Here is a 26,295-nt window from a genome sequence, read left to right on the forward strand (position 1 = left end):
TCTACTGCAGGCAGGATACCTGGCTGGCTGAATGTCGCTGAGAAGCTCACAGAGACCGCCATAAGCAACAGTTTAACAGAATGCCACAGACTAATCAACCAAACTTTTTGGGTTGGGTTCTCTTTTATAGTCTGCAGGCATTAAATGAAAGAAGTCAGTGTTCCAGCAGAAGGAGACAACGTTTCAGAAAAGGCATTGTAGCAAACCAAAAAAGAAATTTTAAGCGCAGCAGAGTAACCAGCGCACATACCTGTTAGCTCAGGTGAGTTTAAAAGGCTGCTGTTGATAACAAGGGCATTTGCTAAATAGATGGTGTGTGAGCAACAATATACTGAAAGGTCAATTATATTGTGCAGCTTATCTCACCACCTGTAGTTATTTAGGTGAAAGCTCCAAAATGCTTGCCTAATATGTCTGTTTATCCAAAAGGAAGTAAAAAGGGAGAGCTAGAAAGATAGCATTGCATCACATTACATGGCAATGCAATGCACAGTTGCTGAAGTTCAACCAAAATGAGCTTGTAATCTGGCTTCTGCAACTTTGAACATGAAAAATCCAATGAGGAGAAGAAAAGCAAAGCCAAAGAGTCCATCCCAAAATCCGACAAACAAGCAAAATGAACAAAAAACATTGAATTCAATTCTTTCTGATTTTAGAAACTGCATTAAAGAAGGGGTGCACCGGTCCTGGAGATACTGCAATACCAGGTCAATGCGTGGAGTGGACAGAGAAAGCTCTTTTTCCATCTCCCTGTTCTAAAAATCCATTTAATATATGGTCCCCAGATAGGGGACGTATCAGATATTAAACTGATAAGAACAGATACTACACTTGATCTTAGCCAAAAGGCCGAGAAGCGATAACCAGAATTGGTTTCAAACTACGGAGCCACCCAAGGATCCTGAAAAGTCCATTTGTGGAGATGAGCTCCTGGACTCCCGTTAAGAAGACATGTTGTCAACCTCTAGATCCCTTACATGCCTGCACTTTTCGGCTTGCTGCTGCTGCAATCCACGCGTTTTAGATCTGCATAACTCCAACTCTTTAAACACAGCACCTTCACCCCCTGCTGTTCCCACCCGCCTCAACACCGTTGGAAGGGAGGAGAACCAATTAAGGCGGGGGGTGGGGTGGAACGAGCAGCTGTCTACCCTTAGCAGGAGGGCTCCTGATTACATACCTCTCCTGCTGCTGCTGCTGCTGGCTGTCCAGCAGCAGACTGAAGGTGGCTGCTGCTGTGCACAGGTATATAAAGGCTCAGAGCCTATTATGACACGCGCAGCCAGCGTTCCATTGCAACATTCCATCTACTGCAGGCAGGATACCTGGCTGGCTGAATGTCGCTGAGAAGCTCACAGAGACCGCCATAAGCAACAGTTTAACAGAATGCCACAGACTAATCAACCAAACTTTTTGGGTTGGGTTCTCTTTTATAGTCTGCAGGCATTAAATGAAAGAAGTCAGTGTTCCAGCAGAAGGAGACAACGTTTCAGAAAAGGCATTGTAGCAAACCAAAAAAGAAATTTTAAGCGCAGCAGAGTAACCAGCGCACATACCTGTTAGCTCAGGTGAGTTTAAAAGGCTGCTGTTGATAACAAGGGCATTTGCTAAATAGATGGTGTGTGTGCAACAATATACTGAAAGGTCAATTATATTGTGCAGCTTATCTCACCACCTGTAGTTATTTAGGTGAAAGCTCCAAAATGCTTGCCTAATATGTCTGTTTATCCAAAAGGAAGTAAAAAGGGAGAGCTAGAAAGATAGTGACGCGCCCCCTGGGCCATATTCTTTATGGGAATATCCGGAGCCGGATCAGATGGGGGTTGTAGTCTCCGAGTGGCTATGACCCGGTCCGTGCCCAGGGTGTCAAACTCAGTTGTATGTGGCAGTCCTACAGATGTTAATAAGTTCTTAATGTCGACTACGCCACCCGTTGTATTGCGGTCACTATGGCCGCCGCTGCAGCAGGGTCCGCTGAGGCTGATGGTGTAGGTGCAGCTTGTGATGGTATAACCCCCAACGGGAGGGGTATAGCCTCAGAGGGGACAGGTGCAGAGGATGGGGGTTGTGGTGGTGCAGTGCAGACGGCAGTGAAGACAGAGTCGGGTTGTGCAGTTAAGGGTGTTTACTTACTGCAGATGTTGTACTGGTCACTCCAGCTTCGAGTGACCACCCGAGCCGTGCTGCGTCCACCAGGTCCTGGATCCAGCCAACCCCCAAACAAGTCCGGAGCGTGGCCCTGAGCTCTCCTTCTGTCCCGTTCTCTGGCCGTCCCCACCAGTGATCCACCTAGGTCCAGCTCCCTCGGGCCTTCTGTTGGGACACCCTTGGCCCTGGGTTCCCTGACCCTTCATGTGGTGTGCCTTCGGGGTGGATGTGGTGGGTGACCGTGGCAAACGCTGCCCACGGTCTCCGGTCTCTGGCTGGGGAATGTTTTTACCCCCACCAGCTTGGGTTCCGGTACCCTGATGCCGACTCTTCACCCGGGGATTTTAGTTGGGATCTTAGAGTCCTCTCTTCTGTTCCTCTGGGTCTCTCTCTTTTCTCCCTTGCTGCAGGCTGACTTCCTCTCTGCTTGCTGTCTGCTCCTCTGCAGCTGTCTTGCTGTCTCCAACTGACTTGTTCTCTGCATCTGACCCTGTTCTTTGTTGGTGCCCACCTTATATACACCCTCTATGTGTGAGCTCAGGTGACCAGCACCCAATGAGCTCCTATCTTTACCCAGGCTGCTCCCCCTATCTGCCCCTACACTACATGGGATGTACCACCCCCCTCCCACTCCAGCCAGGAACAGACTCGGTCGTACCTGCACATTTCTAAGTGGGAGTACCGTCGGCCTGTTCCCCGGAAATGGGATGTGTGTAGTGCATGCAGCCTACCGAGCTCAGTTCCACACTCCATCCTTACCCGGGAGTGGAATATCACACCTCTGGGTTGAGGTGCAATACCCCTGTAGCAGCCGAATCCTCAGGGTGCTACATTCCCCCCTGGTAAATCACAGCACGTCCTCGGGCTGTAAGACATAAAACAACACCAAAACATACAATTTTTTTCTTTTCATATAAACATAATAAAACATATAAAACATTATATATATATAAAACTTTTCATATAAACATTCTCGTCGTCTCTTGTTTCAGGTTCCTCCTCCGGACACTGTGCAACGTGTGTCCGGGAAAAGTGCGACAGTCTCTTAGAAAAATGGTTTTTCCTCTAAAACCGGTAGGGGGCGCTTTAGGAAGCGCAACTATATACAGGGAAGTTGGCCGCTCTCAGTCCTCGGCCAGGTAGAGGGAAGGGAATGGCTGCTCACAGTCCTCAGCCTGTGGGATTAAGGGGTTAACGGGTAAACAGTTCACTCAGCTGGTCCCAACGGGGACTATATATATGTTGCACTCAGCTGGTCCCAACGGGGACTATATATATGTTGCAACAGTCTCTTTGATACCCGGTCGGGTAACTATTTACATCACTGCTCTGCCGCACTCAACGGCGTCTTCCTCCTGCTCTTTGCTTATAGCTGGTTGTAACTTCAGACCCGTCCGGGTCCTCTTGCTCCTCCTCCTCGCACCGCAACTCCTCCTCCGTCAGGCGGTGTACGTGGAGGGCGTAAGGTCCTTTGGCACACTTGTGCCGGGTGAAGGTGACCTCGTCTCCGATGTAGAGGTCACGACCTCTGTGCCCCTCCGGCAGATGGGACTCCACGTCTCTGCGCGTGACAAAGACGTCGCCGGGGGTGTTGTTGTCTCTAATGAAGCCCCACCCATGCTGCTGGTTGAACTTTATTACAGTCCCGGTGGTACGGGGACTGTGCGCTGCACGGGGGTCCCTCCTGGTCCGGCTCTTCTGCTCGGCGCTCCTTATTTGGGCCTGTTGTTCTCGGACCCGCCTCTCTCTCCGCTCCCTTGCGAACTCCTCGAGCTGCTGTCGGCAACACTCAGCACGCTCCGCTGCAGCTGCCCGGGTTTCCTGAGTGAACCCCATTAGGTCTTCTCCGGTGGGGTCCCACTCAAACTGCGCTTCCGCTAGCGGGGGCGAGATCCTTATTACGGGCTTCGGAGCCGGAATCAGGGGTGCACACATGGCCCCAACCCTCCTCTGGTGCTCCAGTTCGTAATACTTCTGGGGCCAGATGAAAGGCTGCCCGTCCGGCCACGTGTGCTGGGCAAACAAGTCCTCTCCCAGACGCGGCACCCTTGGTTTTACGGGCGCGGGCGCGGTGGTGGTGGCGCCCGGGTTGCCCAGGCCTTGCGGCCAGGCCTGGGGCACCTGGAAGGTGAAGGGCACCGTTAATACGGCGGCGCCCTGGGCTACCTGGCCTTGTGACCAGGCCGGAGGCTCCGCGGAGGTAGGGGGCGCTGTTGGTGATGCGGCGCCCGGGGGTACTAGGCCTTGCGACCAGGCTGGTGGTATTTCCTGCTTTGTCACGCTCCGGGTCGAGGCGCGTGACGTCACAGGGGTCGCTGCGGCGGCTTCCGGTCGGGGCCTAGTCCATAGCGGTGACATGGCGGCTACGGGCACAGCAGGGGGACTTTCGGGCTCTGCGACGGGGAGCTGGGGCAGGTGGGCGGTTTCACGGCTTGGGGTATAGGCGTCCCCTTTACCTGCCTCCATGCGTTCGGCTCCCTTCTCGGCGCCGTCTCCGACCTTGGGTCCTCCCGCGCCATCCTCAGAGGCGGTCTGTCTCCTCATCTTGGCTGGCGTGCTCCGGGCCTTGGTTTGCTGGGCCATCTCTCGGCTCCATTCCGCCAATATCTCGCGCTGTACCCGGGCCATCCTCCGTGCGAGGCCCTCCAGGGCAGTCTGTGCACACTCCCGGTCTCGGGGGAGCTGTGCAAGGACCTCCACTAGGCCTAGTGGGGTCGTGGTGTCTAGCAGGCTCCTGACCAACGGGTCGGTGCTGCTCTGCTCTTCCTCCAGCAGGCTCCTGGCCAGCGGGCCGGTGCTGCTCTGCTCTCCTTCCTCGGTCTTTAGCAGACTCCTGGCCAGCGGGCCGGTGCTGTTCTGCTTTCTCTCCATATCCGGGTAAGCTTCTCCGCTACTCCTCGTTAGACTTCTTGCCTCCGGGTGCGCTCGCTCCAGACTGCTCCAGGCGGTACCCATCTTCGTTCTTTTCTTTCGTCTCCTCCCACTTCGAGGGCGGTCCCGGGGCCACTGGGTGACTGTCAGCTCCAGGGGCGGTTCTTTCACGCTGACAGACACCTCTAGCATCACAGTCTCTGTTGGTGGGGGCGGTTTCCACTTTTGGCGCCATTTTCTGTCCTGGCCCACGATGGGAGGCGGCCTCTTGCCCTCCTTTGGCACGCCCATAATGGCGTCCGCTGCTCTTCCAAGGCGGGAAATCTTCGGATTTGGCGGGAAGCGTCGCCCAGTGGCGGGAAACCCTGCAGATGGCGGGAACAAGCTGGAAATGGCGGACAATCGGCGGGAAACGACCTGTGATGGGGTCCGATGGCGTGGACCCTCCGGAACCGGCGGGAGACTTCTTTCTGAGGTAAACTTGCACTTTTCTTCAGGCACGCAGTACCCGGGTGTTGCGGGCACGTAATCCTGCCGACTACGCCAAAGTTGACGCGCCCCCTGGGCCATATTCTTTATGGGAATATCCGGAGCCGGATCAGATGGGGGTTGTAGTCTCCGAGTGGCTATGACCCGGTCCGTGCCCAGGGTGTCAAACTCAGTTGTATGTGGCAGTCCTACAGATGTTAATAAGTTCTTAATGTCGACTACGCCACCCGTTGTATTGCGGTCACTATGGCCGCCGCTGCAGCAGGGTCCGCTGAGGCTGATGGTGTAGGTGCAGCTTGTGATGGTATAACCCCCAACGGGAGGGGTATAGCCTCAGAGGGGACAGGTGCAGAGGATGGGGGTTGTGGTGGTGCAGTGCAGACGGCAGTGAAGACAGAGTCGGGTTGTGCAGTTAAGGGTGTTTACTTACTGCAGATGTTGTACTGGTCACTCCAGCTTCGAGTGACCACCCGAGCCGTGCTGCGTCCACCAGGTCCTGGATCCAGCCAACCCCCAAACAAGTCCGGAGCGTGGCCCTGAGCTCTCCTTCTGTCCCGTTCTCTGGCCGTCCCCACCAGTGATCCACCTAGGTCCAGCTCCCTCGGGCCTTCTGTTGGGACACCCTTGGCCCTGGGTTCCCTGACCCTTCATGTGGTGTGCCTTCGGGGTGGATGTGGTGGGTGACCGTGGCAAACGCTGCCCACGGTCTCCGGTCTCTGGCTGGGGAATGTTTTTACCCCCACCAGCTTGGGTTCCGGTACCCTGATGCCGACTCTTCACCCGGGGATTTTAGTTGGGATCTTAGAGTCCTCTCTTCTGTTCCTCTGGGTCTCTCTCTTTTCTCCCTTGCTGCAGGCTGACTTCCTCTCTGCTTGCTGTCTGCTCCTCTGCAGCTGTCTTGCTGTCTCCAACTGACTTGTTCTCTGCATCTGACCCTGTTCTTTGTTGGTGCCCACCTTATATACACTCTCTGTGTGTGAGCTCAGGTGACCAGCACCCAATGAGCTCCTATTTTTACCCAGGCTGCTCCCCCTATCTGCCCCTACACTACATGGGATGTACCACCCCCCTCCCACCCCAGCCAGGAACAGACTCGGTCGTACCTGCACATTTCTAAGTGGGAGTACCGTCGGCCTGTTCCCCGGAAATGGGATGTGTGTAGTGCATGCAGCCTACCGAGCTCAGTTCCACACTCCATCCTTACCCGGGAGTGGAATATCACACCTCTGGGTTGAGGTGCAATACCGCTGTAGCAGCCGAATCCTCAGGGTGCTACAATAGCATTGCATCACATTACATGGCAATGCAATGCACAGTTGCTGAAGTTGAACCAAAATGAGCTTGTAATCTGGCTTCTGCAACTTTGAACATGAAAAATCCAATGAGGAGAAGAAAAGCAAAGCCAAAGAGTCCATCCCAAAATCCGACAAACAAGCAAAATGAACAAAAAACATTGAATTCAATTCTTTCTGATTTTAGAAACTGCATTAAAGAAGGGGTGCACCGGTCCTGGAGATACTGCAATACCAGGTCAATGCGTGGAGTGGACAGAGCAAGCTCTTTTTCCATCTCCCTGTTCTAAAAATCCATTTAATATATGGTCCCCAGATAGGGGACGTATCAGATATTAAACTGATAAGAACAGATACTACACTTGATCTTAGCCAAAAGGCCGAGAAGCGATAACCAGAATTGGTTTCAAACTACGGAGCCACCCAAGGATCCTGAAAAGTCCATTTGTGGAGATGAGCTCCTGGACTCCCGTTAAGAAGACATGTTGTCAACCTCTAGATCCCTTACATGCCTGCACTTTTCGGCTTGCTGCTGCTGCAATCCACGCGTTTTAGATCTGCATAACTCCACCTCTTTAAACACAGCACCTTCACCCCCTGCTGTTCCCACCCGCCTCAACACCGTTGGAAGGGAGGAGAACCAATTAAGGCGGGGGGTGGGGTGGAACGAGCAGCTGTCTACCCTTAGCAGGAGGGCTCCTGATTACATACCTCTCCTGCTGCTGCTGCTGCTGGCTGTCCAGCAGCAGACTGAAGGTGGCTGCTGCTGTGCACAGGTATATAAAGGCTCAGAGCCTATTATGACACGCGCAGCCAGCGTTCCATTGCCACATTCCATCTACTGCAGGCAGGATACCTGGCTGGCTGAATGTCGCTGAGAAGCTCACAGAGACCGCCATAAGCAACAGTTTAACAGAATGCCACAGACTAATCAACCAAACTTTTTGGGTTGGGTTCTCTTTTATAGTCTGCAGGCATTAAATGAAAGAAGTCAGTGTTCCAGCAGAAGGAGACAACGTTTCAGAAAAGGCATTGTAGCAAACCAAAAAAGAAATTTTAAGCGCAGCAGAGTAACCAGCGCACATACCTGTTAGCTCAGGTGAGTTTAAAAGGCTGCTGTTGATAACAAGGGCATTTGCTAAATAGATGGTGTGTGTGCAACAATATACTGAAAGGTCAATTATATTGTGCAGCTTATCTCACCACCTGTAGTTATTTAGGTGAAAGCTCCAAAATGCTTGCCTAATATGTCTGTTTATCCAAAAGGAAGTAAAAAGGGAGAGCTAGAAAGATAGCATTGCATCACATTACATGGCAATGCAATGCACAGTTGCTGAAGTTGAACCAAAATGAGCTTGTAATCTGGCTTCTGCAACTTTGAACATGAAAAATCCAATGAGGAGAAGAAAAGCAAAGCCAAAGAGTCCATCCCAAAATCCGACAAACAAGCAAAATGAACAAAAAACATTGAATTCAATTCTTTCTGATTTTAGAAACTGCATTAAAGAAGGGGTGCACCGGTCCTGGAGATACTGCAATACCAGGTCAATGCGTGGAGTGGACAGAGCAAGCTCTTTTTCCATCTCCCTGTTCTAAAAATCCATTTAATATATGGTCCCCAGATAGGGGACGTATCAGATATTAAACTGATAAGAACAGATACTACACTTGATCTTAGCCAAAAGGCCGAGAAGCGATAACCAGAATTGGTTTCAAACTACGGAGCCACCCAAGGATCCTGAAAAGTCCATTTGTGGAGATGAGCTCCTGGACTCCCGTTAAGAAGACATGTTGTCAACCTCTAGATCCCTTACATGCCTGCACTTTTCGGCTTGCTGCTGCTGCAATCCACGCGTTTTAGATCTGCATAACTCCACCTCTTTAAACACAGCACCTTCACCCCCTGCTGTTCCCACCCGCCTCAACACCGTTGGAAGGGAGGAGAACCAATTAAGGCGGGGGGTGGGGTGGAACGAGCAGCTGTCTACCCTTAGCAGGAGGGCTCCTGATTACATACCTCTCCTGCTGCTGCTGCTGCTGCTGGCTGTCCAGCAGCAGACTGAAGGTGGCTGCTGCTGTGCACAGGTATATAAAGGCTCAGAGCCTATTATGACACGCGCAGCCAGCGTTCCATTGCCACATTCCATCTACTGCAGGCAGGATACCTGGCTGGCTGAATGTCGCTGAGAAGCTCACAGAGACCGCCATAAGCAACAGTTTAACAGAATGCCACAGACTAATCAACCAAACTTTTTGGGTTGGGTTCTCTTTTATAGTCTGCAGGCATTAAATGAAAGAAGTCAGTGTTCCAGCAGAAGGAGACAACGTTTCAGAAAAGGCATTGTAGCAAACCAAAAAAGAAATTTTAAGCGCAGCAGAGTAACCAGCGCACATACCTGTTAGCTCAGGTGAGTTGAAAAGGCTGCTGTTGATAACAAGGGCATTTGCTAAATAGATGGTGTGTGTGCAACAATATACTGAAAGGTCAATTATATTGTGCAGCTTATCTCACCACCTGTAGTTATTTAGGTGAAAGCTCCAAAATGCTTGCCTAATATGTCTGTTTATCCAAAAGGAAGTAAAAAGGGAGAGCTAGAAAGATAGCATTGCATCACATTACATGGCAATGCAATGCACAGTTGCTGAAGTTGAACCAAAATGAGCTTGTAATCTGGCTTCTGCAACTTTGAACATGAAAAATCCAATGAGGAGAAGAAAAGCAAAGCCAAAGAGTCCATCCCAAAATCCGACAAACAAGCAAAATGAACAAAAAACATTGAATTCAATTCTTTCTGATTTTAGAAACTGCATTAAAGAAGGGGTGCACCGGTCCTGGAGATACTGCAATACCAGGTCAATGCGTGGAGTGGACAGAGCAAGCTCTTTTTCCATCTCCCTGTTCTAAAAATCCATTTAATATATGGTCCCCAGATAGGGGACGTATCAGATATTAAACTGATAAGAACAGATACTACACTTGATCTTAGCCAAAAGGCCGAGAAGCGATAACCAGAATTGGTTTCAAACTACGGAGCCACCCAAGGATCCTGAAAAGTCCATTTGTGGAGATGAGCTCCTGGACTCCCGTTAAGAAGACATGTTGTCAACCTCTAGATCCCTTACATGCCTGCACTTTTCGGCTTGCTGCTGCTGCAATCCACGCGTTTTAGATCTGCATAACTCCACCTCTTTAAACACAGCACCTTCACCCCCTGCTGTTCCCACCCGCCTCAACACCGTTGGAAGGGAGGAGAACCAATTAAGGCGGGGGGTGGGGTGGAACGAGCAGCTGTCTACCCTTAGCAGGAGGGCTCCTGATTACATACCTCTCCTGCTGCTGCTGCTGCTGGCTGTCCAGCAGCAGACTGAAGGTGGCTGCTGCTGTGCACAGGTATATAAAGGCTCAGAGCCTATTATGACACGCGCAGCCAGCGTTCCATTGCCACATTCCATCTACTGCAGGCAGGATACCTGGCTGGCTGAATGTCGCTGAGAAGCTCACAGAGACCGCCATAAGCAACAGTTTAACAGAATGCCACAGACTAATCAACCAAACTTTTTGGGTTGGGTTCTCTTTTATAGTCTGCAGGCATTAAATGAAAGAAGTCAGTGTTCCAGCAGAAGGAGACAACGTTTCAGAAAAGGCATTGTAGCAAACCAAAAAAGAAATTTTAAGCGCAGCAGAGTAACCAGCGCACATACCTGTTAGCTCAGGTGAGTTTAAAAGGCTGCTGTTGATAACAAGGGCATTTGCTAAATAGATGGTGTGTGTGCAACAATATACTGAAAGGTCAATTATATTGTGCAGCTTATCTCACCACCTGTAGTTATTTAGGTGAAAGCTCCAAAATGCTTGCCTAATATGTCTGTTTATCCAAAAGGAAGTAAAAAGGGAGAGCTAGAAAGATAGCATTGCATCACATTACATGGCAATGCAATGCACAGTTGCTGAAGTTGAACCAAAATGAGCTTGTAATCTGGCTTCTGCAACTTTGAACATGAAAAATCCAATGAGGAGAAGAAAAGCAAAGCCAAAGAGTCCATCCCAAAATCCGACAAACAAGCAAAATGAACAAAAAACATTGAATTCAATTCTTTCTGATTTTAGAAACTGCATTAAAGAAGGGGTGCACCGGTCCTGGAGATACTGCAATACCAGGTCAATGCGTGGAGTGGACAGAGCAAGCTCTTTTTCCATCTCCCTGTTCTAAAAATCCATTTAATATATGGTCCCCAGATAGGGGACGTATCAGATATTAAACTGATAAGAACAGATACTACACTTGATCTTAGCCAAAAGGCCGAGAAGCGATAACCAGAATTGGTTTCAAACTACGGAGCCACCCAAGGATCCTGAAAAGTCCATTTGTGGAGATGAGCTCCTGGACTCCCGTTAAGAAGACATGTTGTCAACCTCTAGATCCCTTACATGCCTGCACTTTTCGGCTTGCTGCTGCTGCAATCCACGCGTTTTAGATCTGCATAACTCCACCTCTTTAAACACAGCACCTTCACCCCCTGCTGTTCCCACCCGCCTCAACACCGTTGGAAGGGAGGAGAACCAATTAAGGCGGGGGGTGGGGTGGAACGAGCAGCTGTCTACCCTTAGCAGGAGGGCTCCTGATTACATACCTCTCCTGCTGCTGCTGCTGCTGGCTGTCCAGCAGCAGACTGAAGGTGGCTGCTGCTGTGCACAGGTATATAAAGGCTCAGAGCCTATTATGACACGCGCAGCCAGCGTTCCATTGCCACATTCCATCTACTGCAGGCAGGATACCTGGCTGGCTGAATGTCGCTGAGAAGCTCACAGAGACCGCCATAAGCAACAGTTTAACAGAATGCCACAGACTAATCAACCAAACTTTTGGGGTTGGGTTCTCTTTTATAGTCTGCAGGCATTAAATGAAAGAAGTCAGTGTTCCAGCAGAAGGAGACAACGTTTCAGAAAAGGCATTGTAGCAAACCAAAAAAGAAATTTTAAGCGCAGCAGAGTAACCAGCGCACATACCTGTTAGCTCAGGTGAGTTTAAAAGGCTGCTGTTGATAACAAGGGCATTTGCTAAATAGATGGTGTGTGTGCAACAATATACTGAAAGGTCAATTATATTGTGCAGCTTATCTCACCACCTGTAGTTATTTAGGTGAAAGCTCCAAAATGCTTGCCTAATATGTCTGTTTATCCAAAAGGAAGTAAAAAGGGAGAGCTAGAAAGATAGCATTGCATCACATTACATGGCAATGCAATGCACAGTTGCTGAAGTTGAACCAAAATGAGCTTGTAATCTGGCTTCTGCAACTTTGAACATGAAAAATCCAATGAGGAGAAGAAAAGCAAAGCCAAAGAGTCCATCCCAAAATCCGACAAACAAGCAAAATGAACAAAAAACATTGAATTCAATTCTTTCTGATTTTAGAAACTGCATTAAAGAAGGGGTGCACCGGTCCTGGAGATACTGCAATACCAGGTCAATGCGTGGAGTGGACAGAGCAAGCTATTTTTCCATCTCCCTGTTCTAAAAATCCATTTAATATATGGTCCCCAGATAGGGGACGTATCAGATATTAAACTGATAAGAACAGATACTACACTTGATCTTAGCCAAAAGGCCGAGAAGCGATAACCAGAATTGGTTTCAAACTACGGAGCCACCCAAGGATCCTGAAAAGTCCATTTGTGGAGATGAGCTCCTGGACTCCCGTTAAGAAGACATGTTGTCAACCTCTAGATCCCTTACATGCCTGCACTTTTCGGCTTGCTGCTGCTGCAATCCACGCGTTTTAGATCTGCATAACTCCACCTCTTTAAACACAGCACCTTCACCCCCTGCTGTTCCCACCCGCCTCAACACCGTTGGAAGGGAGGAGAACCAATTAAGGCGGGGGGTGGGGTGGAACGAGCAGCTGTCTACCCTTAGCAGGAGGGCTCCTGATTACATACCTCTCCTGCTGCTGCTGCTGCTGCTGGCTGTCCAGCAGCAGACTGAAGGTGGCTGCTGCTGTGCACAGGTATATAAAGGCTCAGAGCCTATTATGACACGCGCAGCCAGCGTTCCATTGCCACATTCCATCTACTGCAGGCAGGATACCTGGCTGGCTGAATGTCGCTGAGAAGCTCACAGAGACCGCCATAAGCAACAGTTTAACAGAATGCCACAGACTAATCAACCAAACTTTTTGGGTTGGGTTCTCTTTTATAGTCTGCAGGCATTAAATGAAAGAAGTCAGTGTTCCAGCAGAAGGAGACAACGTTTCAGAAAAGGCATTGTAGCAAACCAAAAAAGAAATTTTAAGCGCAGCAGAGTAACCAGCGCACATACCTGTTAGCTCAGGTGAGTTTAAAAGGCTGCTGTTGATAACAAGGGCATTTGCTAAATAGATGGTGTGTGTGCAACAATATACTGAAAGGTCAATTATATTGTGCAGCTTATCTCACCACCTGTAGTTATTTAGGTGAAAGCTCCAAAATGCTTGCCTAATATGTCTGTTTATCCAAAAGGAAGTAAAAAGGGAGAGCTAGAAAGATAGCATTGCATCACATTACATGGCAATGCAATGCACAGTTGCTGAAGTTGAACCAAAATGAGCTTGTAATCTGGCTTCTGCAACTTTGAACATGAAAAATCCAATGAGGAGAAGAAAAGCAAAGCCAAAGAGTCCATCCCAAAATCCGACAAACAAGCAAAATGAACAAAAAACATTGAATTCAATTCTTTCTGATTTTAGAAACTGCATTAAAGAAGGGGTGCACCGGTCCTGGAGATACTGCAATACCAGGTCAATGCGTGGAGTGGACAGAGCAAGCTCTTTTTCCATCTCCCTGTTCTAAAAATCCATTTAATATATGGTCCCCAGATAGGGGACGTATCAGATATTAAACTGATAAGAACAGATACTACACTTGATCTTAGCCAAAAGGCCGAGAAGCGATAACCAGAATTGGTTTCAAACTACGGAGCCACCCAAGGATCCTGAAAAGTCCATTTGTGGAGATGAGCTCCTGGACTCCCGTTAAGAAGACATGTTGTCAACCTCTAGATCCCTTACATGCCTGCACTTTTCGGCTTGCTGCTGCTGCAATCCACGCGTTTTAGATCTGCATAACTCCACCTCTTTAAACACAGCACCTTCACCCCCTGCTGTTCCCACCCGCCTCAACACCGTTGGAAGGGAGGAGAACCAATTAAGGCGGGGGGTGGGGTGGAACGAGCAGCTGTCTACCCTTAGCAGGAGGGCTCCTGATTACATACCTCTCCTGCTGCTGCTGCTGCTGGCTGTCCAGCAGCAGACTGAAGGTGGCTGCTGCTGTGCACAGGTATATAAAGGCTCAGAGCCTATTATGACACGCGCAGCCAGCGTTCCATTGCCACATTCCATCTACTGCAGGCAGGATACCTGGCTGGCTGAATGTCGCTGAGAAGCTCACAGAGACCGCCATAAGCAACAGTTTAACAGAATGCCACAGACTAATCAACCAAACTTTTTGGGTTGGGTTCTCTTTTATAGTCTGCAGGCATTAAATGAAAGAAGTCAGTGTTCCAGCAGAAGGAGACAACGTTTCAGAAAAGGCATTGTAGCAAACCAAAAAAGAAATTTTAAGCGCAGCAGAGTAACCAGCGCACATACCTGTTAGCTCAGGTGAGTTTAAAAGGCTGCTGTTGATAACAAGGGCATTTGCTAAATAGATGGTGTGTGTGCAACAATATACTGAAAGGTCAATTATATTGTGCAGCTTATCTCACCACCTGTAGTTATTTAGGTGAAAGCTCCAAAATGCTTGCCTAATATGTCTGTTTATCCAAAAGGAAGTAAAAAGGGAGAGCTAGAAAGATAGCATTGCATCACATTACATGGCAATGCAATGCACAGTTGCTGAAGTTGAACCAAAATGAGCTTGTAATCTGGCTTCTGCAACTTTGAACATGAAAAATCCAATGAGGAGAAGAAAAGCAAAGCCAAAGAGTCCATCCCAAAATCCGACAAACAAGCAAAATGAACAAAAAACATTGAATTCAATTCTTTCTGATTTTAGAAACTGCATTAAAGAAGGGGTGCACCGGTCCTGGAGATACTGCAATACCAGGTCAATGCGTGGAGTGGACAGAGCAAGCTCTTTTTCCATCTCCCTGTTCTAAAAATCCATTTAATATATGGTCCCCAGATAGGGGACGTATCAGATATTAAACTGATAAGAACAGATTTTTTTAATTGAATGCGTCAGAAGACGCGACATAAATTAAATTCCATTTGCATGGATAACCAAAAAAATGTCGCCTACGCCTTCATCATCCGAATTCAACTTTTTGTTTTTTTTAAGAAAATTTAATGATAATTAATAAATAAAACATAACATAACATATCCTTACATCAACAACAAAAAACTTCCAACAAAAACATCAACTCAACATTTTTCTTCTTCCACGTTTCTTCTTCCTCCATGACATGTCCAACAATTTCCAGTCAAAACCTTGCAGCAAAATCTTTTCATCTTCTTCAGCTTCAGCACTGGTATCAACACAATCCTGCATTACTTTCTCTTTTCCCTTATCATCCACCTTCCTTTTTTCCTTAACGTCTTTACTTCTAGGTACTCTCTCCAGTCTGCAAAACATAGAGTCCCCAACTCCTGAGAACTCCTGCTTCTCTCCCACAAACTCCTTCTTATTTTCAACTACTTGTATATCTTTGTCTTCTTTCTCTTTACAATCTTCAAACGATTCTTCAAATATCTTTTTCCCTTTCTCCTCTTTTTTCCCACCTTCCTCATAACAAAATCCAGGTTTCCCATTATCAATTCTTCTTTTACCATTTTCCACATAACTGAATCCACATTTACCATTTATAACAATCCTTCCTAAACTTAGTTCATTTTGTCCATTTTCCCAAACTAGGAAACTTCTCTTCCCATTCCAGACTCCCACTTTATTTAAGTAGTCCTTCTGGAATTTTACCAAAATACTCCATGGCTTCAAAAACTCCATCACTTCCTCCATCTCTACAAAGGGGTCATCCATACAGATAACCACCTTTTTCGGCCTTCCAGCAAAAAGAGCATTAACTCCAATTTCTTTTCCTTCCCAATTCTTGAGAAGACAAATACACTTTTCTTCAGACTTCAGTGTTACGTCAAATACCTTTTTAAACTTGATTTCTTGCATACAAAAAATGTCCTCTTCAATGATCGTCCCATACTTGAACAGAATATCCAAGATCTGATTCTCCTCCAACGAAAAATCCTCTAACTCCGTCTTCACATAGAACCGTAAACAGTTCCTCTTCCTCGTCAACTCCATCTTATTCCTCCAAAAGAACTGCCCCCCACAGCTATGTGTGGTGACACGATGATCGCCTCTCGTTGCCCAGGGACTAATCCGACTCCCCAATAGCAGCAGGAGGGTGAAGCCCTGCCGTTAGACAAAGCGATCCCCCCAGGCCAAGGAGCCGGGTACCCTGGGCACCTCCTAGCCAAGGCCAAGGCAGCAACTGGTAGATCACTGCACCTGATCTTAGCCAAAAGGCCGAGAAGCGATAACCAGAATTGGTTTCAAACTACGGAGCCACCCAAGGATCCTGAAAAGTCCATTTGTGGAGATGAGCTCCTGGACTCCCGTTAAGAAGACATGTTGTCAACCTCTAGATCCCTTACATGCCTGCACTTTTCGGCTTGCTGCTGCTGCAATCCACGCGTTTTAGATCTGCATAACTCCACCTCTTTAAACACAGCACCTTCACCCCCTGCTGTTCCCACCCGCCTCAACACCGTTGGAAGGGAGGAGAACCAATTAAGGCGGGGGGTGGGGTGGAACGAGCAGCTGTCTACCCTTAGCAGGAGGGCTCCTGATTACATACCTCTCCTGCTGCTGCTGCTGCTGGCTGTCCAGCAGCAGACTGAAGGTGGCTGCTGCTGTGCACAGGTATATAAAGGCTCAGAGCCTATTATGACACGCGCAGCCAGCGTTCCATTGCCACATTCCATCTACTGCAGGCAGGATACCTGGCTGGCTGAATGTCGCTGAGAAGCTCACAGAGACCGCCATAAGCAACAGTTTAACAGAATGCCACAGACTAATCAACCAAACTTTTTGGGTTGGGTTCTCTTTTATAGTCTGCAGGCATTAAATGAAAGAAGTCAGTGTTCCAGCAGAAGGAGACAACGTTTCAGAAAAGGCATTGTAGCAAACCAAAAAAGAAATTTTAAGCGCAGCAGAGTAACCAGCGCACATACCTGTTAGCTCAGGTGAGTTTAAAAGGCTGCTGTTGATAACAAGGGCATTTGCTAAATAGATGGTGTGTGTGCAACAATATACTGAAAGGTCAATTATATTGTGCAGCTTATCTCACCACCTGTAGTTATTTAGGTGAAAGCTCCAAAATGCTTGCCTAATATGTCTGTTTATCCAAAAGGAAGTAAAAAGGGAGAGCTAGAAAGATAGCATTGCATCACATTACATGGCAATGCAATGCACAGTTGCTGAAGTTGAACCAAAATGAGCTTGTAATCTGGCTTCTGCAACTTTGAACATGAAAAATCCAATGAGGAGAAGAAAAGCAAAGCCAAAGAGTCCATCCCAAAATCCGACAAACAAGCAAAATGAACAAAAAACATTGAATTCAATTCTTTCTGATTTTAGAAACTGCATTAAAGAAGGGGTGCACCGGTCCTGGAGATACTGCAATACCAGGTCAATGCGTGGAGTGGACAGAGCAAGCTCTTTTTCCATCTCCCTGTTCTAAAAATCCATTTAATATATGGTCCCCAGATAGGGGACGTATCAGATATTAAACTGATAAGAACAGATACTACACTTGATCTTAGCCAAAAGGCCGAGAAGCGATAACCAGAATTGGTTTCAAACTACGGAGCCACCCAAGGATCCTGAAAAGTCCATTTGTGGAGATGAGCTCCTGGACTCCCGTTAAGAAGACATGTTGTCAACCTCTAGATCCCTTACATGCCTGCACTTTTCGGCTTGCTGCTGCTGCAATCCACGCGTTTTAGATCTGCATAACTCCACCTCTTTAAACACAGCACCTTCACCCCCTGCTGTTCCCACCCGCCTCAACACCGTTGGAAGGGAGGAGAACCAATTAAGGCGGGGGGTGGGGTGGAACGAGCAGCTGTCTACCCTTAGCAGGAGGGCTCCTGATTACATACCTCTCCTGCTGCTGCTGCTGCTGGCTGTCCAGCAGCAGACTGAAGGTGGCTGCTGCTGTGCACAGGTATATAAAGGCTCAGAGCCTATTATGACACGCGCAGCCAGCGTTCCATTGCCACATTCCATCTACTGCAGGCAGGATACCTGGCTGGCTGAATGTCGCTGAGAAGCTCACAGAGACCGCCATAAGCAACAGTTTAACAGAATGCCACAGACTAATCAACCAAACTTTTTGGGTTGGGTTCTCTTTTATAGTCTGCAGGCATTAAATGAAAGAAGTCAGTGTTCCAGCAGAAGGAGACAACGTTTCAGAAAAGGCATTGTAGCAAACCAAAAAAGAAATTTTAAGCGCAGCAGAGTAACCAGCGCACATACCTGTTAGCTCAGGTGAGTTTAAAAGGCTGCTGTTGATAACAAGGGCATTTGCTAAATAGATGGTGTGTGTGCAACAATATACTGAAAGGTCAATTATATTGTGCAGCTTATCTCACCACCTGTAGTTATTTAGGTGAAAGCTCCAAAATGCTTGCCTAATATGTCTGTTTATCCAAAAGGAAGTAAAAAGGGAGAGCTAGAAAGATAGCATTGCATCACATTACATGGCAATGCAATGCACAGTTGCTGAAGTTGAACCAAAATGAGCTTGTAATCTGGCTTCTGCAACTTTGAACATGAAAAATCCAATGAGGAGAAGAAAAGCAAAGCCAAAGAGTCCATCCCAAAATCCGACAAACAAGCAAAATGAACAAAAAACATTGAATTCAATTCTTTCTGATTTTAGAAACTGCATTAAAGAAGGGGTGCACCGGTCCTGGAGATACTGCAATACCAGGTCAATGCGTGGAGTGGACAGAGCAAGCTCTTTTTCCATCTCCCTGTTCTAAAAATCCATTTAATATATGGTCCCCAGATAGGGGACGTATCAGATATTAAACTGATAAGAACAGATTTTTTTAATTGAATGCGTCAGAAGACGCGACATAAATTAAATTCCATTTGCATGGATAACCAAAAAAATGTCGCCTACGCCTTCATCATCCGAATTCAACTTTTTGTTTTTTTTAAGAAAATTTAATGATAATTAATAAATAAAACATAACATAACATATCCTTACATCAACAACAAAAAACTTCCAACAAAAACATCAACTCAACATTTTTCTTCTTCCACGTTTCTTCTTCCTCCATGACATGTCCAACAATTTCCAGTCAAAACCTTGCAGCAAAATCTTTTCATCTTCTTCAGCTTCAGCACTGGTATCAACACAATCCTGCATTACTTTCTCTTTTCCCTTATCATCCACCTTCCTTTTTTCCTTAACGTCTTTACTTCTAGGTACTCTCTCCAGTCTGCAAAACATAGAGTCCCCAACTCCTGAGAACTCCTGCTTCTCTCCCACAAACTCCTTCTTATTTTCAACTACTTGTATATCTTTGTCTTCTTTCTCTTTACAATCTTCAAACGATTCTTCAAATATCTTTTTCCCTTTCTCCTCTTTTTTCCCACCTTCCTCATAACAAAATCCAGGTTTCCCATTATCAATTCTTCTTTTACCATTTTCCACATAACTGAATCCACATTTACCATTTATAACAATCCTTCCTAAACTTAGTTCATTTTGTCCATTTTCCCAAACTAGGAAACTTCTCTTCCCATTCCAGACTCCCACTTTATTTAAGTAGTCCTTCTGGAATTTTACCAAAATACTCCATGGCTTCAAAAACTCCATCACTTCCTCCATCTCTACAAAGGGGTCATCCATACAGATAACCACCTTTTTCGGCCTTCCAGCAAAAAGAGCATTAACTCCAATTTCTTTTCCTTCCCAATTCTTGAGAAGACAAATACACTTTTCTTCAGACTTCAGTGTTACGTCAAATACCTTTTTAAACTTGATTTCTTGCATACAAAAAATGTCCTCTTCAATGATCGTCCCATACTTGAACAGAATATCCAAGATCTGATTCTCCTCCAACGAAAAATCCTCTAACTCCGTCTTCACATAGAACCGTAAACAGTTCCTCTTCCTCGTCAACTCCATCTTATTCCTCCAAAAGAACTGCCCCCCACAGCTATGTGTGGTGACACGATGATCGCCTCTCGTTGCCCAGGGACTAATCCGACTCCCCAATAGCAGCAGGAGGGTGAAGCCCTGCCGTTAGACAAAGCGATCCCCCCAGGCCAAGGAGCCGGGTACCCTGGGCACCTCCTAGCCAAGGCCAAGGCAGCAACTGGTAGATCACTGCACCTGATCTTAGCCAAAAGGCCGAGAAGCGATAACCAGAATTGGTTTCAAACTACGGAGCCACCCAAGGATCCTGAAAAGTCCATTTGTGGAGATGAGCTCCTGGACTCCCGTTAAGAAGACATGTTGTCAACCTCTAGATCCCTTACATGCCTGCACTTTTCGGCTTGCTGCTGCTGCAATCCACGCGTTTTAGATCTGCATAACTCCACCTCTTTAAACACAGCACCTTCACCCCCTGCTGTTCCCACCCGCCTCAACACCGTTGGAAGGGAGGAGAACCAATTAAGGCGGGGGGTGGGGTGGAACGAGCAGCTGTCTACCCTTAGCAGGAGGGCTCCTGATTACATACCTCTCCTGCTGCTGCTGCTGCTGGCTGTCCAGCAGCAGACTGAAGGTGGCTGCTGCTGTGCACAGGTATATAAAGGCTCAGAGCCTATTATGACACGCGCAGCCAGCGTTCCATTGCCACATTCCATCTACTGCAGGCAGGATACCTGGCTGGCTGAATGTCGCTGAGAAGCTCACAGAGACCGCCATAAGCAACAGTTTAACAGAATGCCACAGACTAATCAACCAAACTTTTTGGGTTGGGTTCTCTTTTATAGTCTGCAGGCATTAAATGAAAGAAGTCAGTGTTCCAGCAGAAGGAGACAACGTTTCAGAAAAGGCATTGTAGCAAACCAAAAAAGAAATTTTAAGCGCAGCAGAGTAACCAGCGCACATACCTGTTAGCTCAGGTGAGTTTAAAAGGCTGCTGTTGATAACAAGGGCATTTGCTAAATAGATGGTGTGTGTGCAACAATATACTGAAAGGTCAATTATATTGTGCAGCTTATCTCACCACCTGTAGTTATTTAGGTGAAAGCTCCAAAATGCTTGCCTAATATGTCTGTTTATCCAAAAGGAAGTAAAAAGGGAGAGCTAGAAAGATAGCATTGCATCACATTACATGGCAATGCAATGCACAGTTGCTGAAGTTGAACCAAAATGAGCTTGTAATCTGGCTTCTGCAACTTTGAACATGAAAAATCCAATGAGGAGAAGAAAAGCAAAGCCAAAGAGTCCATCCCAAAATCCGACAAACAAGCAAAATGAACAAAAAACATTGAATTCAATTCTTTCTGATTTTAGAAACTGCATTAAAGAAGGGGTGCACCGGTCCTGGAGATACTGCAATACCAGGTCAATGCGTGGAGTGGACAGAGCAAGCTCTTTTTCCATCTCCCTGTTCTAAAAATCCATTTAATATATGGTCCCCAGATAGGGGACGTATCAGATATTAAACTGATAAGAACAGATACTACACTTGATCTTAGCCAAAAGGCCGAGAAGCAATAACCAGAATTGGTTTCAAACTACGGAGCCACCCAAGGATCCTGAAAAGTCCATTTGTGGAGATGAGCTCCTGGACTCCCGTTAAGAAGACATGTTGTCAACCTCTAGATCCCTTACATGCCTGCACTTTTCGGCTTGCTGCTGCTGCAATCCACGCGTTTTAGATCTGCATAACTCCACCTCTTTAAACACAGCACCTTCACCCCCTACTGTTCCCACCCGCCTCAACACCGTTGGAAGGGAGGAGAACCAATTAAGGCGGGGGGTGGGGTGGAACGAGCAGCTGTCTACCCTTAGAAGGAGGGCTCCTGATTACATACCTCTCCTGCTGCTGCTGCTGCTGGCTGTCCAGCAGCAGACTGAAGGTGGCTGCTGCTGTGCACAGGTATATAAAGGCTCAGAGCCTATTATGACACGCGCAGCCAGCGTTCCATTGCCACATTCCATCTACTGCAGGCAGGATGCCTGGCTGGCTGAATGTCGCTGAGAAGCTCACAGAGACCGCCATAAGCAACAGTTTAACAGAATGCCACAGACTAATGAACCAAACTTTTTGGGTTGGGTTCTCTTTTATAGTCTGCAGGCATTAAATGAAAGAAGTCAGTGTTCCAGCAGAAGGAGACAACGTTTCAGAAAAGGCATTGTAGCAAACCAAAAAAGAAATTTTAAGCGCAGCAGAGTAACCAGCGCACATACCTGTTAGCTCAGGTGAGTTTAAAAGGCTGCTGTTGATAACAAGGGCATTTGCTAAATAGATGGTGTGTGTGCAACAATATACTGAAAGGTCAATTATATTGTGCAGCTTATCTCACAACCTGTAGTTATTTAGGTGAAAGCTCCAAAATGCTTGCCTAATATGTCTGTTTATCCAAAAGGAAGTAAAAAGGGAGAGCTAGAAAGATAGCATTGCATCACATTACATGGCAATGCAATGCACAGTTGCTGAAGTTGAACCAAAATGAGCTTGTAATCTGGCTTCTGCAACTTTGAACATGAAAAATCCAATGAGGAGAAGAAAAGCAAAGCCAAAGAGTCCATCCCAAAATCCGACAAACAAGCAAAATGAACAAAAAACATTGAATTCAATTCTTTCTGATTTTAGAAACTGCATTAAAGAAGGGGTGCACCGGTCCTGGAGATACTGCAATACCAGGTCAATGCGTGGAGTGGACAGAGAAAGCTCTTTTTCCATCTCCCTGTTCTAAAAATCCATTTAATATATGGTCCCCAGATAGGGGACGTATCAGATATTAAACTGATAAGAACAGATACTACACTTGATCTTAGCCAAAAGGCCGAGAAGCGATAACCAGAATTGGTTTCAAACTACGGAGCCACCCAAGGATCCTGAAAAGTCCATTTGTGGAGATGAGCTCCTGGACTCCCGTTAAGAAGACATGTTGTCAACCTCTAGATCCCTTACATGCCTGCACTTTTCGGCTTGCTGCTGCTGCAATCCACGCGTTTTAGATCTGCATAACTCCACCTCTTTAAACACAGCACCTTCACCCCCTGCTGTTCCCACCCGCCTCAACACCGTTGGAAGGGAGGAGAACCAATTAAGGCGGGGGGTGGGGTGGAACGAGCAGCTGTCTACCCTTAGCAGGAGGGCTCCTGATTACATACCTCTCCTGCTGCTGCTGCTGCTGGCTGTCCAGCAGCAGACTGAAGGTGGCTGCTGCTGTGCACAGGTATATAAAGGCTCAGAGCCTATTATGACACGCGCAGCCAGCGTTCCATTGCCACATTCCATCTACTGCAGGCAGGATACCTGGCTGGCTGAATGTCGCTGAGAAGCTCACAGAGACCGCCATAAGCAACAGTTTAACAGAATGCCACAGACTAATCAACCAAACTTTTTGGGTTGGGTTCTCTTTTATAGTCTGCAGGCATTAAATGAAAGAAGTCAGTGTTCCAGCAGAAGGAGACAACGTTTCAGAAAAGGCATTGTAGCAAACCAAAAAAGAAATTTTAAGCGCAGCAGAGTAACCAGCGCACATACCTGTTAGCTCAGGTGAGTTTAAAAGGCTGCTGTTGATAACAAGGGCATTTGCTAAATAGATGGTGTGTGTGCAACAATATACTGAAAGGTCAATTATATTGTGCAGCTTATCTCACCACCTGTAGTTATTTAGGTGAAAGCTCCAAAATGCTTGCCTAATATGTCTGTTTATCCAAAAGGAAGTAAAAAGGGAGAGCTAGAAAGATAGCATTGCATCACATTACATGGCAATGCAATGCACAGTTGCTGAAGTTGAACCAAAATGAGCTTGTAATCTGGCTTCTGCAACTTTGAACATGAAAAATCCAATGAGGAGAAGAAAAGCAAAGCCAAAGAGTCCATCCCAAAATCCGACAAACAAGCAAAATGAACAAAAAACATTGAATTCAATTCTTTCTGATTTTAGAAACTGCATTAAAGAAGGGGTGCACCGGTCCTGGAGATACTGCAATACCAGGTCAATGCGTGGAGTGGACAGAGCAAGCTCTTTTTCCATCTCCCTGTTCTAAAAATCCATTTAATATATGGTCCCCAGATAGGGGACGTATCAGATATTAAACTGATAAGAACAGATACTACACTTGATCTTAGCCAAAAGGCCGAGAAGCGATAACCAGAATTGGTTTCAAACTACGGAGCCACCCAAGGATCCTGAAAAGTCCATTTGTGGAGATGAGCTCCTGGACTCCCGTTAAGAAGACATGTTGTCAACCTCTAGATCCCTTACATGCCTGCACTTTTCGGCTTGCTGCTGCTGCAATCCACGCGTTTTAGATCTGCATAACTCCACCTCTTTAAACACAGCACCTTCACCCCCTGCTGTTCCCACCCGCCTCAACACCGTTGGAAGGGAGGAGAACCAATTAAGGCGGGGGGTGGGGTGGAACGAGCAGCTGTCTACCCTTAGCAGGAGGGCTCCTGATTACATACCTCTCCTGCTGCTGCTGCTGCTGGCTGTCCAGCAGCAGACTGAAGGTGGCTGCTGCTGTGCACAGGTATATAAAGGCTCAGAGCCTATTATGACACGCGCAGCCAGCGTTCCATTGCCACATTCCATCTACTGCAGGCAGGATACCTGGCTGGCTGAATGTCGCTGAGAAGCTCACAGAGACCGCCATAAGCAACAGTTTAACAGAATGCCACAGACTAATCAACCAAACTTTTTGGGTTGGGTTCTCTTTTATAGTCTGCAGGCATTAAATGAAAGAAGTCAGTGTTCCAGCAGAAGGAGACAACGTTTCAGAAAAGGCATTGTAGCAAACCAAAAAAGAAATTTTAAGCGCAGCAGAGTAACCAGCGCACATACCTGTTAGCTCAGGTGAGTTTAAAAGGCTGCTGTTGATAACAAGGGCATTTGCTAAATAGATGGTGTGTGTGCAACAATATACTGAAAGGTCAATTATATTGTGCAGCTTATCTCACCACCTGTAGTTATTTAGGTGAAAGCTCCAAAATGCTTGCCTAATATGTCTGTTTATCCAAAAGGAAGTAAAAAGGGAGAGCTAGAAAGATAGCATTGCATCACATTACATGGCAATGCAATGCACAGTTGATGAAGTTGAACCAAAATGAGCTTGTAATCTGGCTTCTGCAACTTTGAACATGAAAAATCCAATGAGGAGAAGAAAAGCAAAGCCAAAGAGTCCATCCCAAAATCCGACAAACAAGCAAAATGAACAAAAAACATTGAATTCAATTCTTTCTGATTTTAGAAACTGCATTAAAGAAGGGGTGCACCGGTCCTGGAGATACTGCAATACCAGGTCAATGCGTGGAGTGGACAGAGCAAGCTCTTTTTCCATCTCCCTGTTCTAAAAATCCATTTAATATATGGTCCCCAGATAGGGGACGTATCAGATATTAAACTGATAAGAACAGATACTACACTTGATCTTAGCCAAAAGGCCGAGAAGCGATAACCAGAATTGGTTTCAAACTACGGAGCCACCCAAGGATCCTGAAAAGTCCATTTGTGGAGATGAGCTCCTGGACTCCCGTTAAGAAGACATGTTGTCAACCTCTAGATCCCTTACATGCCTGCACTTTTCGGCTTGCTGCTGCTGCAATCCACGCGTTTTAGATCTGCATAACTCCACCTCTTTAAACACAGCACCTTCACCCCCTGCTGTTCCCACCCGCCTCAACACCGTTGGAAGGGAGGAGAACCAATTAAGGCGGGGGGTGGGGTGGAACGAGCAGCTGTCTACCCTTAGCAGGAGGGCTCCTGATTACATACCTCTCCTGCTGCTGCTGCTGCTGGCTGTCCAGCAGCAGACTGAAGGTGGCTGCTGCTGTGTACAGGTATATAAAGGCTCAGAGCCTATTATGACACGCGCAGCCAGCGTTCCATTGCCACATTCCATCTACTGCAGGCAGGATACCTGGCTGGCTGAATGTCGCTGAGAAGCTCACAGAGACCGCCATAAGCAACAGTTTAACAGAATGCCACAGACTAATCAACCAAACTTTTTGGGTTGGGTTCTCTTTTATAGTCTGCAGGCATTAAATGAAAGAAGTCAGTGTTCCAGCAGAAGGAGACAACGTTTCAGAAAAGGCATTGTAGCAAACCAAAAAAGAAATTTTAAGCGCAGCAGAGTAACCAGCGCACATACCTGTTAGCTCAGGTGAGTTTAAAAGGCTGCTGTTGATAACAAGGGCATTTGCTAAATAGATGGTGTGTGTGCAACAATATACTGAAAGGTCAATTATATTGTGCAGCTTATCTCACCACCTGTAGTTATTTAGGTGAAAGCTCC

At 46.9% G+C, this 26,295-nt stretch overlaps 14 non-coding genes across 14 annotated transcripts; all 14 read right to left on the reverse strand.

Annotated features, from left to right (window-relative positions):
- Positions 1 to 670: 670 nt before the first annotated feature.
- LOC141207222 (U2 spliceosomal RNA) lies at positions 671 to 861 on the reverse strand. The gene has a single exon (XR_012277643.1). It is a non-coding gene; the product is annotated as a U2 spliceosomal RNA (small nuclear RNA).
- Positions 862 to 7,001: 6,140 nt separating this feature from the next.
- LOC141207563 (U2 spliceosomal RNA) lies at positions 7,002 to 7,192 on the reverse strand. Its single transcript, XR_012277895.1, has one exon. It is a non-coding gene; the product is annotated as a U2 spliceosomal RNA (small nuclear RNA).
- A 1,115-nt stretch (positions 7,193 to 8,307) lies between these two features.
- LOC141207564 (U2 spliceosomal RNA) lies at positions 8,308 to 8,498 on the reverse strand. Its single transcript, XR_012277896.1, has one exon. It is a non-coding gene; the product is annotated as a U2 spliceosomal RNA (small nuclear RNA).
- Positions 8,499 to 9,616: 1,118 nt separating this feature from the next.
- Positions 9,617 to 9,807, reverse strand: LOC141207565 (U2 spliceosomal RNA). The gene has a single exon (XR_012277897.1). It is a non-coding gene; the product is annotated as a U2 spliceosomal RNA (small nuclear RNA).
- Positions 9,808 to 10,922: 1,115 nt separating this feature from the next.
- Positions 10,923 to 11,113, reverse strand: LOC141207566 (U2 spliceosomal RNA). The gene has a single exon (XR_012277898.1). It is a non-coding gene; the product is annotated as a U2 spliceosomal RNA (small nuclear RNA).
- Positions 11,114 to 12,228: 1,115 nt separating this feature from the next.
- On the reverse strand, positions 12,229 to 12,419 carry LOC141207178 (U2 spliceosomal RNA). The gene has a single exon (XR_012277600.1). It is a non-coding gene; the product is annotated as a U2 spliceosomal RNA (small nuclear RNA).
- A 1,118-nt stretch (positions 12,420 to 13,537) lies between these two features.
- On the reverse strand, positions 13,538 to 13,728 carry LOC141207567 (U2 spliceosomal RNA). Its single transcript, XR_012277899.1, has one exon. It is a non-coding gene; the product is annotated as a U2 spliceosomal RNA (small nuclear RNA).
- Positions 13,729 to 14,843: 1,115 nt separating this feature from the next.
- On the reverse strand, positions 14,844 to 15,030 carry LOC141207268 (U2 spliceosomal RNA). The gene has a single exon (XR_012277685.1). It is a non-coding gene; the product is annotated as a U2 spliceosomal RNA (small nuclear RNA).
- Positions 15,031 to 17,442: 2,412 nt separating this feature from the next.
- On the reverse strand, positions 17,443 to 17,633 carry LOC141207568 (U2 spliceosomal RNA). Its single transcript, XR_012277900.1, has one exon. It is a non-coding gene; the product is annotated as a U2 spliceosomal RNA (small nuclear RNA).
- A 1,115-nt stretch (positions 17,634 to 18,748) lies between these two features.
- Positions 18,749 to 18,935, reverse strand: LOC141207269 (U2 spliceosomal RNA). The gene has a single exon (XR_012277686.1). It is a non-coding gene; the product is annotated as a U2 spliceosomal RNA (small nuclear RNA).
- Positions 18,936 to 21,347: 2,412 nt separating this feature from the next.
- LOC141207108 (U2 spliceosomal RNA) lies at positions 21,348 to 21,538 on the reverse strand. Its single transcript, XR_012277533.1, has one exon. It is a non-coding gene; the product is annotated as a U2 spliceosomal RNA (small nuclear RNA).
- A 1,115-nt stretch (positions 21,539 to 22,653) lies between these two features.
- On the reverse strand, positions 22,654 to 22,844 carry LOC141207223 (U2 spliceosomal RNA). Its single transcript, XR_012277644.1, has one exon. It is a non-coding gene; the product is annotated as a U2 spliceosomal RNA (small nuclear RNA).
- A 1,115-nt stretch (positions 22,845 to 23,959) lies between these two features.
- LOC141207569 (U2 spliceosomal RNA) lies at positions 23,960 to 24,150 on the reverse strand. The gene has a single exon (XR_012277901.1). It is a non-coding gene; the product is annotated as a U2 spliceosomal RNA (small nuclear RNA).
- A 1,115-nt stretch (positions 24,151 to 25,265) lies between these two features.
- LOC141207570 (U2 spliceosomal RNA) lies at positions 25,266 to 25,456 on the reverse strand. The gene has a single exon (XR_012277902.1). It is a non-coding gene; the product is annotated as a U2 spliceosomal RNA (small nuclear RNA).
- Positions 25,457 to 26,295: the final 839 nt, after the last annotated feature.

The sequence above is a fragment of the Phyllobates terribilis genome, unplaced genomic scaffold, assembly GCF_046119375.1.
Source record: "Phyllobates terribilis strain yellow unplaced genomic scaffold, ASM4611937v1 Scaffold_160__1_contigs__length_4322635, whole genome shotgun sequence".
NCBI lineage: Eukaryota > Metazoa > Chordata > Amphibia > Anura > Dendrobatidae > Phyllobates > Phyllobates terribilis.